The sequence below is a fragment of the Copadichromis virginalis genome, linkage group LG20 (assembly GCF_057382275.1).
Source record: "Copadichromis virginalis isolate Kocher_CV1m ecotype Utaka linkage group LG20, C_Virginalis_male_GT1.1, whole genome shotgun sequence".
Lineage (NCBI taxonomy): Eukaryota > Metazoa > Chordata > Actinopteri > Cichliformes > Cichlidae > Copadichromis > Copadichromis virginalis.
The window spans coordinates 3,090,187-3,102,961 of record NC_140637.1 but is presented as its reverse complement, the minus strand read 5'-3'; the positions used below and the strand labels follow the sequence as shown (position 1 = coordinate 3,102,961).

Below are 12,775 nucleotides of genomic sequence, written 5' to 3'. Positions count from 1 at the left end.
ACATCACAGTGATTCCTTTGCTTTAACAACACAGCACGCAGCAACAAGTTCTATGCAAACGCCTCAATTTGAATATCAATGACATGAATTTGAGTATACATAAGCTGCAATTGACCATTTCTGATCTGACTGCCTGGCCTCGATTTCTGGTACCAATGTCTTATCTGTATCTGTAGTGGTGGTCTAACCTTTGGTGTACCACATCTGGTTTGTCTGAAGCTATTTACATTTAGTTAACATGCATAATGAGATGGATTCTGATGAGTGGAGCGCCGGTCATATCTAGCAGCCATACCACTGCAAGCATGGGCGGAAACTAAATCAGAGTCATTTCCCCTCAATTACTGAATGATTAACGCCAGGTCAGAGACGACCAGCTGACCTTCTGGCCACATAATGACTTTACATGGATCAATGGATCTCCAAAAACCAGACACACCAGCAACCCAAGAACTGTGTAGTCAAAATCTCAGGGAATGAGAGTTGGTGAAACCTGCTCTGACTGCTCACTTCTCACTCTTGGTTTGTCTTTTTTTTTTTTATAACTTTTGTTACCTGTCACCTTTCTCCATTTTTTCCTCCTTTATAAAATTGTCACATTGCCCCCCCCGTCTCTTTCTTTTTCCCAGCGCTGGCAGTACTGTTGACTCACTGCTATTTTCCTTTGCGTGTCAATGTGTTTAAAACATTTTTCTGTCACTCTCTGCGGCTTTTCCATGAATTTCCTCAATATTTTCTACTTGATTTAACTTCCTGTCAACCATGAACTCCTCTGTACTCTAGAGTCAGATTTGAGGCCATCTGTCTGACAGCTACATCCTGGCCCTAACTGGGTCATGCCACTGGACAATGATCCCAGCAAAACAGCAAGAAAACAAGTGTTGCAATGGCCCAGTCATAGTTCAGACCTCAACCTTGTAAATCCTTAAGAGAGCCGTAGAAGCGCCTTGAGGCGACTTTTGTTGTGATTTGGCGCTATATAAATAAAATTGAAGAAACTAATAAACTTACAAAGAAACTGCATTGTTCCGAGAGGCATTGACTCATGGGCTGCACTGCTACCGTACTAACAAAATGCAATATGTCACGTGTTGTTCGTGTAGAACCTGGTGAGAGCAAGATGATTTTTAATTATACCCAAAAGATTTTTCATGTGACTGTATATATATTTACATATATATTTAAATATGTTGGATTTAACAGTAGCAACATTAGTTGAAAAAGCTGGGGGAAGGTTAATAAAGGTCTGGAAAGACGTTAACGAACAAAATAAGTTTTTAGGAGTCTGTCAGAGCTAAAGATAGTGAAGGGTTCATCAGTCAGTGAAGAACTAGGGGCAATAGTTCAAGAATTTAAAAACCTTTTTCAACATAAAATAAACTTATTTCATCATCTTACATACAGATTACAATTAAAATGTTCAGAGGATACAGAAATATCTCTGTGCGCGAGGGACAAGGCTGAAACCCCAATTTTCAATGGCTGTGATCTTTAGACCTTCAAATCTCACCATATTTAACTAGAAAATAGAGTTGCAGTGTAAAGATTAGTGCCTGGGCTCAGAAACACCTCTAAAACCCACTGACAGTGATAACTAATCGCTGCATACACATACAGTTGTAGTCAGAAGTATGTATCCACTCATCATGGGTGTGAATGTCATGGTAATGTTTGTTTAAACATGCTTTAGCACCTCGATCAGATGCTTTTGATCCCCATCGACAAGCTTCTGGCATAATTCTCACTGGATATTTGAACACTCTTCTAGGTAGAGTTTATTTCAATTTCCTGGCTTTTTTTGTCTTCTGATAAAGAAGGTGAAATGCTTCTGTTCACTTGGGCAGCTACAAACTTCAGTCGAGTTTAAAGGTGTCGACTGTGGAGAAGGAGCTTCTTCTATTCTCTGAGGACAGTGACACTGGTGCTCCAGTTTTCACTTCACGGTGAACCTGAGCTTTGGTTGGTTGCAGGGTTGTCTTAAAAATCTTAACCCATCTCCTTCAGTCTCAAGCTAACAGTTTGGGTTTTCTTCTAGGCCTCGGCAAAGGGCTGACACATCAGAATAACTCGTATGTAGGTACAATTGTTTGAACCGATGATCTTGGAATCTGCTTCTTTGGAAATGACTCCACACAGGCCTTCCCAACTTTTGTAAATCTAAAGAAGTTCTTCTTAGATCTTCACTGAGTTTGAAGAACCATCAGCACCACTTTTTAAAAGATTTGATGTGTATACATAAAGTTTTGTGTAGTTCAGAAAATCCCCCCAAAATTTCCAATTCTTGTGTTTTAAAGTCCTTAAAGATGTTTGCTGTACAATCATTACACGCTGAAAAAAAAAGGTTCAAAGAAAATTACCATGACGTTCATACCCACGATGACTGGAAAGTTCTGAGCACAACTGTATGAAAGCTAAAACTACAACGCAAAGAAAGACACAAGATCTAGAAACAACAAGACTGCCTTCAATGCTGCTGATGTGTCAAACTGTCTTCAGGCAGCTTGCTGTGATAGACGAGGGATTCAATGCTTTTCGCATGACATTTGGGCTCATTTTACAGAAGATGTTTTAACATGACACAGTGGGAAGATCAATTAAACACGTGCAAATAATAAAGTTTTTTTTAAAAGATTTCCTTTTCCTGTAGGAAAAGGAAAGATGCTTTTGTCAGGGCACATTTAGGATTAAACCTTTAATTATTATCTTATATAGTTATTATTATATATAGAACCATCTGTTTCTCGTATAATTGATATGTGTCTCACTCTTTTTAACTCTATCCTAATTTAACCATGAAGAAAAATGTTTTTTTTAAAGCTTTTTTTGCTTTTCGAGCCAACCAGGAAACACTTTACAGTGTTTGTAGCTTTTTTGAGGACTATCTGTATTTATTTTTCCACCACGCCATCCTTGGTGACACACTATTCTCCTTTTCCTCCCTTAATCTCTTGTTCCCTCCTCCATCTCAGTACCTCTTTTCTCTCTCTCCCTTGCTGAAACTCCACACCCACATTGCAGCCCTTTGCTGTACTGCCCCTGTCTGCTCGCTTCTTTTTAAGCTGATGAAATTGCCCCACCTTCCCCGCTCCCTCACCCTTCTCTGTCTTTTGCTGACTGCGTCTGTTTTTCCTGCAACTCCAGGATTTAACTTGTTCATTCATAACCTTTCCTTCTCCCTCTCTCTCCCATCCTCCTCCTCATATATCATTCCATCTCTCCCGCCAGTCTGCTAGCTGACTCACTTACAGTCAAGTCGGGAGGAAGGAAAATGAGCAGAGAGCTTTTGCAAGGGCAAGTGGGAAGTCTCTTACAGATGAATGGGTTTGAGTGAAGGCCCAGCCAGCGGGTATGAAGAAGTGACAGCTGAGAATAAAAGTCTCCTCACAGATATGTTTATACTGCAAAGGTCGTGGAGGTGATTTTTATTTTATTTCTTCCGTTTGCTCGAGTCTCTTTAACATGAAACTGCTTTTAGGGAAGTGAAACGATCAGAAAGAGGGAGCAGAGACATCATCCCTATTGATTTACTTGAGTGCAACTTCATACAAGCTGCAAATTTTCCAACATCCTCCACTTGCAACTGCCTCTGGAATATTACTGCACTGGAATTTAGCTGTGGACTAAAAATCACTAATGAACTATAAAGAGAATAATAATTATGTTCCAGCTTTTGGGCTTCTTGTAAAGTTGTTGCATTTTGGCTTATTGGCCTAAGAGTTTTATTCACCGCTTTTCAACATCTGTTTAAAAAAATGTTACCAAACCCAGATTTTCTAAGGTAGCACCGTCATCTCTGCTCCATGTTCTTGTTCAGCCTGTAACCCAGTTTTAGTCTCCACTCCTGGCATCCAACCAAGCCCAGATTTCACTTTGACCTTGCAGCCTTTCTTCAGCCATCCAGCCTCTCCTGGGAATAATGGCTGGGGTTTTCACCTAACTAGCATCATCAATCATTATTCCCATCCTGTCTGCTGCTGTAGCGGCTTTTGTCTGAATGCTTGGCAGATCCTCGGACACCAGCGGCAGATGGGCACGCTGGCACCCTCATGTTGATGAGGAGCACAAAGAGAAACTACAGCAGCTCAGAAACTACTCAGCTACATCCAGAGATGGGCAGTAACGAGTTACAAGTAACGCGTTACTGTAATCTGATTACTTTTTTCAAGTAACGAGTAAAGTAAGGGATTACTATTGCAAAAACGGTAATTAGATTACGTTACTTTCCCGTAGGAACGCTGCGTTACTGCGTTACTAAAACCGTGATTTTTTGCGAGAATGTCTCATGACAGTGACGTAAGCGAGTGCGAGGTTCGTGACAACAGCTGTGTGCAGATCAACAATGGATCCTATATCGATTGTGGGAGAGAGTATGAGCGTGCAGCGTTTAAAGCGTGGAAGTACTGACCTTACTTTGAGTTTGATTCCATAAAAAGTGACAAAAACATTAGTGTCCGTTGTGCGTGGGAAGAAAACTTCTTTTTACAGCGAAAAAACCTCTAAACAAGCACCGAGTGAGCTATGACGTAATGGGAAACTCACAGAGAAAGTCGCGGATTCTTCAACTGACCGTGGCACACCTGCACCAGGGTAAACCTCCGCCTACCCCACTCCTGCTTTACAGGTGAAAATAGAGCAACAGGGCCGCTGAGTCTTTGACTTTATTTATTTTCTGCTGTGTTTTACTTGCATCTATTTGAAAGAGTGAGTGTAAACACACAAAAATATTTTATTTCATGTGCTGGAATGTGCAGAAAATAGGTTTAAATGTTAAACTAATTTCTTCCAGTCAGAGAATGTTGCATATAATTAAATTTTTGATTGATGCATAAAGTTAAAAGATTAAAACTAATAAAACAAGTTAAAAAAAGACACTTTTCCATTTGATTACATTTTGTATGATGGATTATGCAGAAAAAGTAGAATTGGGCTGAAAGATCTATCGCTTTATCACCTATTCAGGTTGTAAATCGTGTTTTTAAAAAGTAACTAAGTAACTAAGTAATTAATTACTTTTGAAAATAAGTAATCAGTAAAGTAACAGGATTACTTTTTTGGGGAAGTAATCAGTAATTAGTTACTGATTACTTTTTTCAAGTAACTTGACCAACACTGGCTACTTCAATGTTTCTGGAAGGGTCAGTGATTCTGCCAAATGTAGAGTACTGTGAAAAAGTCTTGAGCTGCCCCTCATTTCTTTAAATTTTGCGAGGAAAATGGGAAATACGTGCAGCAATTTTATTGAAACATGCAAATGTACATGTAAATACAGTATATGAGGCAAAAACAGAATTTGTACAATTCTAATGAGCTTGAAAATTAATACTTGGTGTGACCACTTGATCCTCCAACACAGCGTGAATTCTGTTAGCAAAACTTTCTCATAATTATTTAAAGGGATTTCAGTTCTCCGGGCTTCTTGAAGGACATTCAAAGCTCTTCTTTGTTCTGTTGTCTGTCAGGACGATCCCAAACAGCTTCGATGACGTTGAGGTCTGGGCCCTGGGGAGATCAATCCATGACTGACAGTGATCCATTGTGTGCTTTACTGTGCATGTATCTGCACTGGCAGTGTGTTTGGGATCAGCTGAAAAATGAAGCTGTTGCCAGTGAGAACTCTTGCTGATGACACTAGTGCACAAACATGAGACATGCAGCTCCAAACCAAGACAGAGCTTCCACCATGTTTTACAGTTGGCGCTAGACACTCACTGTTATAGCTTTTTATAACAAATTGAACCAAAACTCTCATATTTTGGATTAACAACTCCATAATATGTGTTCCTGCTGATTTTCAGTCCAGGTCTTGTGTCATTAGTGTACCTTAGGTCTTCCTCTTTTCCCACTGCCTGGCAGCTCCATATTCACCATACTTTGTCCAGTATATCCAGTATCCCTCCTCTGCACATGTCCAAACCATCTCAGCCTCTGTGACGTTGTCTCAAAAAACACTCAGCCTGAGCTGTCCCGTCTCATTTCTAATCCCGTCCATCCAGGTCATTACCAATGAATTTTAGCATTTTGATTGGAAAATGTGAACATCAAACAAAACTGGGTATGTCATCTGGACCGACCATTTTCCAGTCTTCATCTTCTATATAGCTGCCCTCACTTCCTCCTTACTAATCCTCTGTGCTTCTTGACTCACTCACTGTCCTCCATCCCTCCTCCTCGTCCTCTCATCCTCATTTTCTTTATTCATCAGCTTGTCAGAGTACTCCTTCTATCTTCTATACACACTCTCTTCACTCTTTAGAACATTTCGGTCTCTGCCTTTAATCACTCTCACCTGTTGCACATCCTTTCCAGCCTTCTCTCTTTGTCTAGCGTCAACCTCACTTATCCCACTTTGCCCATCTCTCTGTCTCTCTCTTTGATTCACAAAGGGCGAGATGCACTGCAGCATTAGTTTCTCTGGGACTGCTACTTCAAAAACACATGTAAGAGAATTACAAAATAAGTATGTAGTAGTAGAAGTAGTAATGATAATCTTAAAACAGCATGAGGGAAAACATTTAGGCAGCCTGAAGGCAACACATGTTTGAGTTCAGCTAGGGTTGTGAAACACGGAGTCAAGCAGGAGTCCTGCACGATCAACCATGGCACTTCTATAGAATAATTTCATTTATATGGATTATAGCATAAATGTGAGTTTTTAAATGTGAGCTGGGTGGGAAAGAATTATCTTTCCATGGAAAGATAATTCTTTCTTTTTTCAGTGCCAACCCCAGCCTACCCCTTTGTCCCATAATCCTGTGTTCTTTTGCAGGATTAATACACGTTTTTGTTTGTTTAACCTGACTCCTCTGTGTTTGCATTTTGGATCCTCCTTTTGAACGCCTTGCAGCCCTAAAGGGTTTTAGAGAATGAATGGGGATGGAGGAGGTTTTAAAATAGTGCCACTTTATTCAGTGCTTTAAAAGCAAATAAAAGAACATTCAGTTCGACATTCCTTAATTTTTGGATGAGCTGGAGGGGGAACAGAGAAGACTGAAACACAGATTCATGCTAGCAGGATGCAGCAGATAAAAGGACGTAAAATAAAAGACCTGCTTTATCACGTGCGGCAGATGATCATCAACTATCATCACCAAGTTATCTTGGCCCCGACAACAAGCACATCCACACAGCCCCTGAATTACCCAACAATGAAGCCTCGAATCAGGACCTCTTCCCCCAAACTCAAATAAGAAATGGCAGATATTCCTGACACATTTTTATTCACCGGCGTTATGTAACATTCATCTCAGCTGTGCCTGCGATTACTCTATAATGAACTGAAGTCCAGTGAAATTCTTAATAGTGCAATGAATTAAAAGAGCTTATGAAAGTTGAGCTCAGTGGAGTGTAGAGATTACAAACACAAAACCTCATATGGACGTTATTTCACCCTGTAGTCTATTAGCCTCTGAAACGGTGCAGGGAGAACAAGTGCTGGAGAGCCATAGGCTATTTCCTCTATTATTATTATGCCTGGCACTGCCCAGGTGAATACAAGAACAGTAAAAAGAGCTGCTGGACCCTTTAATCCTGACCGTGTGGAAGGAGAAAGGGGAGGACAGAGGGGTACAATAAAGGAATGGCCTGAATCCACAAGGAGTGAGGTGAGGAGAGTGATGGGAGGGAACAGAGGAGGAGGAGGGAGGGAGGCAGGCAGAAAAGGAAGGGTGATGTCACCTCTAACAGGCAGCCAATGAGAGTCAGGGAGGGAGAGTGAGAGAGAGAGAGGCCGAAGGAGGGTGTGTTTTTCTATCACTGCAGCATCAGCAGAGGAAAGGGGCACGATCATTTTCATAGAGAAGAGAAAGAAAAGACACAAGTAGATCAGGAAAAGAGGGCGAAAAGGACGGGCCGACAGAGCCAAGGAGCATCACTCTGCAGGTAAGAGCATCTTTTTGTGACGAGGTGGGCAGTTTGTCATCACATGGAGAGAGAGCAGGAGTGTGCTGGTGAGTGGATTAATTAGGCTGCTAGGTGGAGGTGGCTTGTTTCAGAATCGCACCTTTGGCTCGTCTCATGCTGGCGGTGAAAAGACGACCGTCTGGTTCGTGTAAATCACTTTATTCTTACCTTTCTTATTTAAATGTCTTCACATTGGGAGGACATCGTATTTCCACCAGACTTGTTGATGTTTGGGGGAAAAAATCAAATTACATTTTTTAAACACATTTAACTGAAAGAATTAGACAAATGTAAAAAATTTCACCAGACGTGTGTATTGCAGTGTTTTGGGGGAAATATACTGTAACACTGAATCACTTTTAATTGTTAAAGGAAAGTCAGGTGCCAGGAGTAACCTGTTGGTGTGGAATACTTTTAGAGGAAATCTCTTCTCTTTTGTGGCTGGATTTATCGCTTGCTGACTGAAGAGCAAGAACGCTGCATGCAACAGGCTCTCCTCTCATTATATTGAACACAGAACAGTGCCGATTGCCATTGAACCTTTACTGGTCGGCGTTACATTTCCTTTACCTTTTTAGCTAATGTTCCTTAAAGCTGGCGTTTGTCTTAAATAAAAACTATGAAATATTGATTAATGGATATTTTTAAGTGCACTGAACCATGTTTTACATTTATAATACTCTGTCAAGTGCAAAATAAAGCTGCCCTCTGCTGCAACTGTCTACTGCATCACATTTGTAAAATTCTTCGCTTTGCTTCTCTTTCTGCCTTTTTAATTTAATATGAATATTCATCTCCTTCATGCATTCCCCTCCCCCAGCTGATATCTGGGTGGCTTAATGTTAAGTACAGTCTATGATTGCCATGTCCTCATCAGATTTTCACTCGGGTGTATGGAAAACGACAAAGCGGAGCAGACCCCAGCAGTTTTTCTAGTTCACCAGTCTTATTTCCTACACACCTGCAGTGAGTGTGTTGTGGCAGGTTGGTGTCAGGCTGGGTAATTTAAACCTGCTGAAATAAGAGAAGAAAAGGAAAAGGAAGTGGGGTGGTGAAAGAAAAGCAAAGAAATTCAGAAATCAACAGGAGACAGACTGAGAGAGAGATATTTAGACTGAAGGAGACATCAGAGTGAAAATAAGGGTGGGGCAGCGCACGCAGCAGACAGTGGAGGTGTGCCGACGGATGGAGGCGCTCACCTGGCTGTATGCCATACAGATGCCTGCTGTCAGCCTCTGCGACCTGTGAACCAATAGTTTCTGAGCCCAATGAAAACAGATGGTTGCACCAGTTGTGTTAATGCTACAGATCATATACAGTATATCAATATGTATTAAATGGATTTGCCAGAGACAGCTGCTGATGGTCGTGAGATTTTCCCCACTTGACGGTTCTTCACTGCCTGTCTCATGTTTTGTAAGTAACGCATGCATATCATGCACAGAGATGTGACTGGATTTTTAATAAAGCAGTGATTAAAAATCTGCGGGTATCACAAGTGTTTGTGTGCTAGTACTGCCGTGAACCGACACGCTCCCCCTTCCTCGATGCCTCAGTAGCCTGGAGCTTGTCCCAGATGAACCCAGTCGAGGGACTGGAGGGGAAGGAAGGCGCTCTGTCTCACAATGACTGTAACCATCTGTACAACATCCATAAACGCACTGCACTGCACACATCCACACAATAGATCACGATACAGCTGCTGCTGAAGGGGCACGTTGGAGTGAATGAGAGTGTGTGTGTGTGTGTGTGGATCCTCACTGTGGCAGCGATGCTCCAGAGACCCACTGCTGGTCATATTATCATACTATTAAATGCAGCGGATTTTGTGTGGCAGCGAATCTCTAGACTGCGCTGGGAGCTGCTTGTGTAGCAGTGATATTGTTGTCAGAGTAGCCAGACTTGGACTCCGTCATTACCCTTGCTACAGCATGGTGCAGAATGTAATCTCCCCTCTGACGCTGGCTGGTTAATTGAGCTGTTTCATCAAAGAGATGGATGGAAACAGGGATTTATGTGCGGAGAGAAGGACGGACGAATGGGGATGTGCAATAAAAATAAGCAAAGTAGGATGGTGTAAGCAACATTAAAAAAAAAAAAAAAAGCTGAAGGGGAAGAAGAGGAACGTCCTTTTGAAAGGCAAATCACTTTGCGTCATTTAAAGCATGGTCACTCCTTTCAGGGAGCGGAGAGAAGAGCACCAGCTAGGACGAACAAAAAAAGCAATGCCATAAGAGAAGACACCAAAAGGAAGACTTGTTTATTTAAACATAAATGCTCTAAATATTATTGAAGAAGGTTATAAGTAGAGCCCTGCAGTGCTTTGTGACATATTCATGCTTTTGCTGTATACGGTTTTTAATGTCAGGGACTGGCCCATTTCCAAATGCCTTTAGTCCAGCAGTGGAAGTCGGGAGCTGTGTTGTGTAGGAGGAGAGGAGTGATTTGCTCTCAATATGCCAGCTAGGAGCAACTCCAGAGTAGAGCAGCACAGCTCTGGCCCTTCAGCCCCTCAGCCACCTGTTATTGCCTTGGGGCACATTTGTCAGTCATCCCGCTCACCAAACGCAGATATACGAACACACACAAGCAGAAACACATCTGTAAGGCACATCCTCAGCAACCCAAACAAACACTCTGCAAATACACGCTGCAGAGGTCCTGTTGCAGTGCGCCAAATTAAAGATTCTCTAATGTTGCCTACACAGTCTGATTACTTAAGCGTCTGCGACTGATCAAAGACCACACTCATGACTTTCTGGGGATTCAGCCATTAAAGCAGTAACGGGGTAAAATAAGGGTTATGAGGAAACGCTCGCTCCTAGACTGAAGTGTCAACAATAACACTTTCAAGTCTGAGTTTCTTTTTATCCTCTTTTGAGAATAGCGGTTGTAAAGTTACAAACTCACAACTGCAGATTCAAAGGCTTGTGGTGAAAGGCTCCCTTGAGTTATCTTCTAGTGTGTGTGTGTGTGTGTCTTTTCGATGCTGTGTGTGTGTGCGCGTGCACTGTTCAGCATCAGGATCCTGTTCCTTCAGGATGCTGTCAAGATGGAGAGTGAGCCCCCCCTTCCCCTTCCACCAGCTGCAGCTCGGAGGCTGTTTGATTTAGACTGTGCAGATGGGAGTCGACCCACTGGGTGTCAAGTAGAGGATCGTGTCGACATGCTGTCAGGGTTTGGTGGGGAATACATTGTGGTGATTTAGGGAGCCAAGGGTCAGATAGATTGACAGGCCAGCAGGGGTAAATTATTATGGAAAAGTGAGGAGGAGGAAATGAAGCGAGCAAAGGGGAGAGGGAATTTTGCAAAGGTAAGGTGAGGCAGAGGGGGGGCGAAACCATAAAGATGTGAAGGACTGATTTAAAAGGCAGGAGGATGGGAGGAGATGGGATAAATATGAAAGTTGTACTGGAAAGTAGAGAAGAGGCGTTGTGATCTAAAATCACAGTTCCCGCTCTTCAAACCTTTAAACATGGCTAATCCCTCGGACGGCGTGACCGTCTGTAGAGTCGGGGGAATTCCCAATGGGACGGCTCCCATTCACCTCTCCTTTGGGCCGCCTGGGTGGGGAAAAATGACTTTTTCAAGAGAAAATTACATTTTCTTCACAATGCCCATTCTACCATCTACCATCGCAGTAGATCAGATGGGATTTACCATCTGAAGGAGTTACCCCCTCCCAAATATTCAAGTCCGTTGGTGATTATGGAGAACAGGAAGAGGCCGAGAGGAGCTGAAAAGGCTAGGCTCAAAAAAAGAAGGGAGTTGGAGGAAGCTGTCAAATGTGCTGAGTTAACCTGTTTACCACAGGATAGATCCCAGATGCAGCCTGTAAGCAGACAGCCTGCATAGACTATAAGGCTAGCACAATTGATATAAAACCAATTCATATAATAGAGGTGACTAGCCTAGTTTATAAATGGTTCCAGGATGATCTGTGTAACATTGAATTACTGCTTTTAATTTAATGTTTTTGTAGCATCAGAGCAGCAGATAAGCCCATCAGACACTGTTGAACCTGATAAGCTTGGACAGAGGGGACAGGTAGAGAATAGTCTTAACAGAGTTAAGTCATTTAAATTAAGTTATTCATGTCTAGTGTAAAATATAACACGCGGAGAATAGACGAGATAGACTCTATATCCTATCAAGACTGAATATATCAGCATGATGGTAGCTAGCCTAATTCATTTTAGCCTGTCAAGTCAAATAGTCTAAATTGTGCATCACAAATATTAATTATAAACTATTATGATATGTAATATATAATTGTAAAAAAAGAAACAACCCCAGAATAAATTCCTCCCCTGTGGAAAAAAGCCCCCACTTCATGTTGCTGCCTTTGAATGTCTTGTTTTTTCTCCTTCCTCCAGTCTTTCATGTCGTATCAGTATTCATACAATGATCAGACAAAACCGCATCAGGATCTTAATCAAAGTAATGGCTGAGGCTCCGATTAGCCTTCCCAGAAAAAGACTCAGACAAAGACTCATAAATCCACCCCTATTATACAATTGAACCTGTGACGGAGACCAAGGCCCAAATAGAGGCGTCATGTATGGAAACAAATTTAATTTGGCAGAGTGAATTACTTTATCACTTTAATATAGCTTTAGAAGTGATGGTATGGGCGAGGAGAAATGGCAGTATTCCCCTGGGTAACAAATATGATATTGGCAGTTAAAATTGCAAAACTGAAACCCAGGAGAGAAATTAATTACTGACAAACCAAAAACCCAGCTGGAGGCCCAAGATATTGTGGAAAGAAACTCTTTAAATAAGATAATTAAAAATAAAAAAAATCGTTATCGCTCTATCATTACGTTGCAAATCGTTCTAATCCTGTGACTTAAATTTTTTACTCGATGTGTCT

At 41.7% G+C, this 12,775-nt stretch overlaps 1 protein-coding gene across 2 annotated transcripts in view; it reads left to right on the top strand.

Moving 5' to 3' along the window:
• The first annotated feature begins 7,740 nt into the window (after positions 1-7,740).
• Positions 7,741-12,775, top strand: part of l1cama (L1 cell adhesion molecule, paralog a) — a 42,115-nt gene continuing 37,080 nt past the window's right edge. For both annotated transcript variants that reach the window (XM_085442720.1, XM_085442718.1), the window contains exon 1: positions 7,741-7,878. The gene's annotated coding sequence lies outside the window, so the exon portion shown is untranslated. The remainder of the gene's footprint in view (positions 7,879-12,775) is intronic.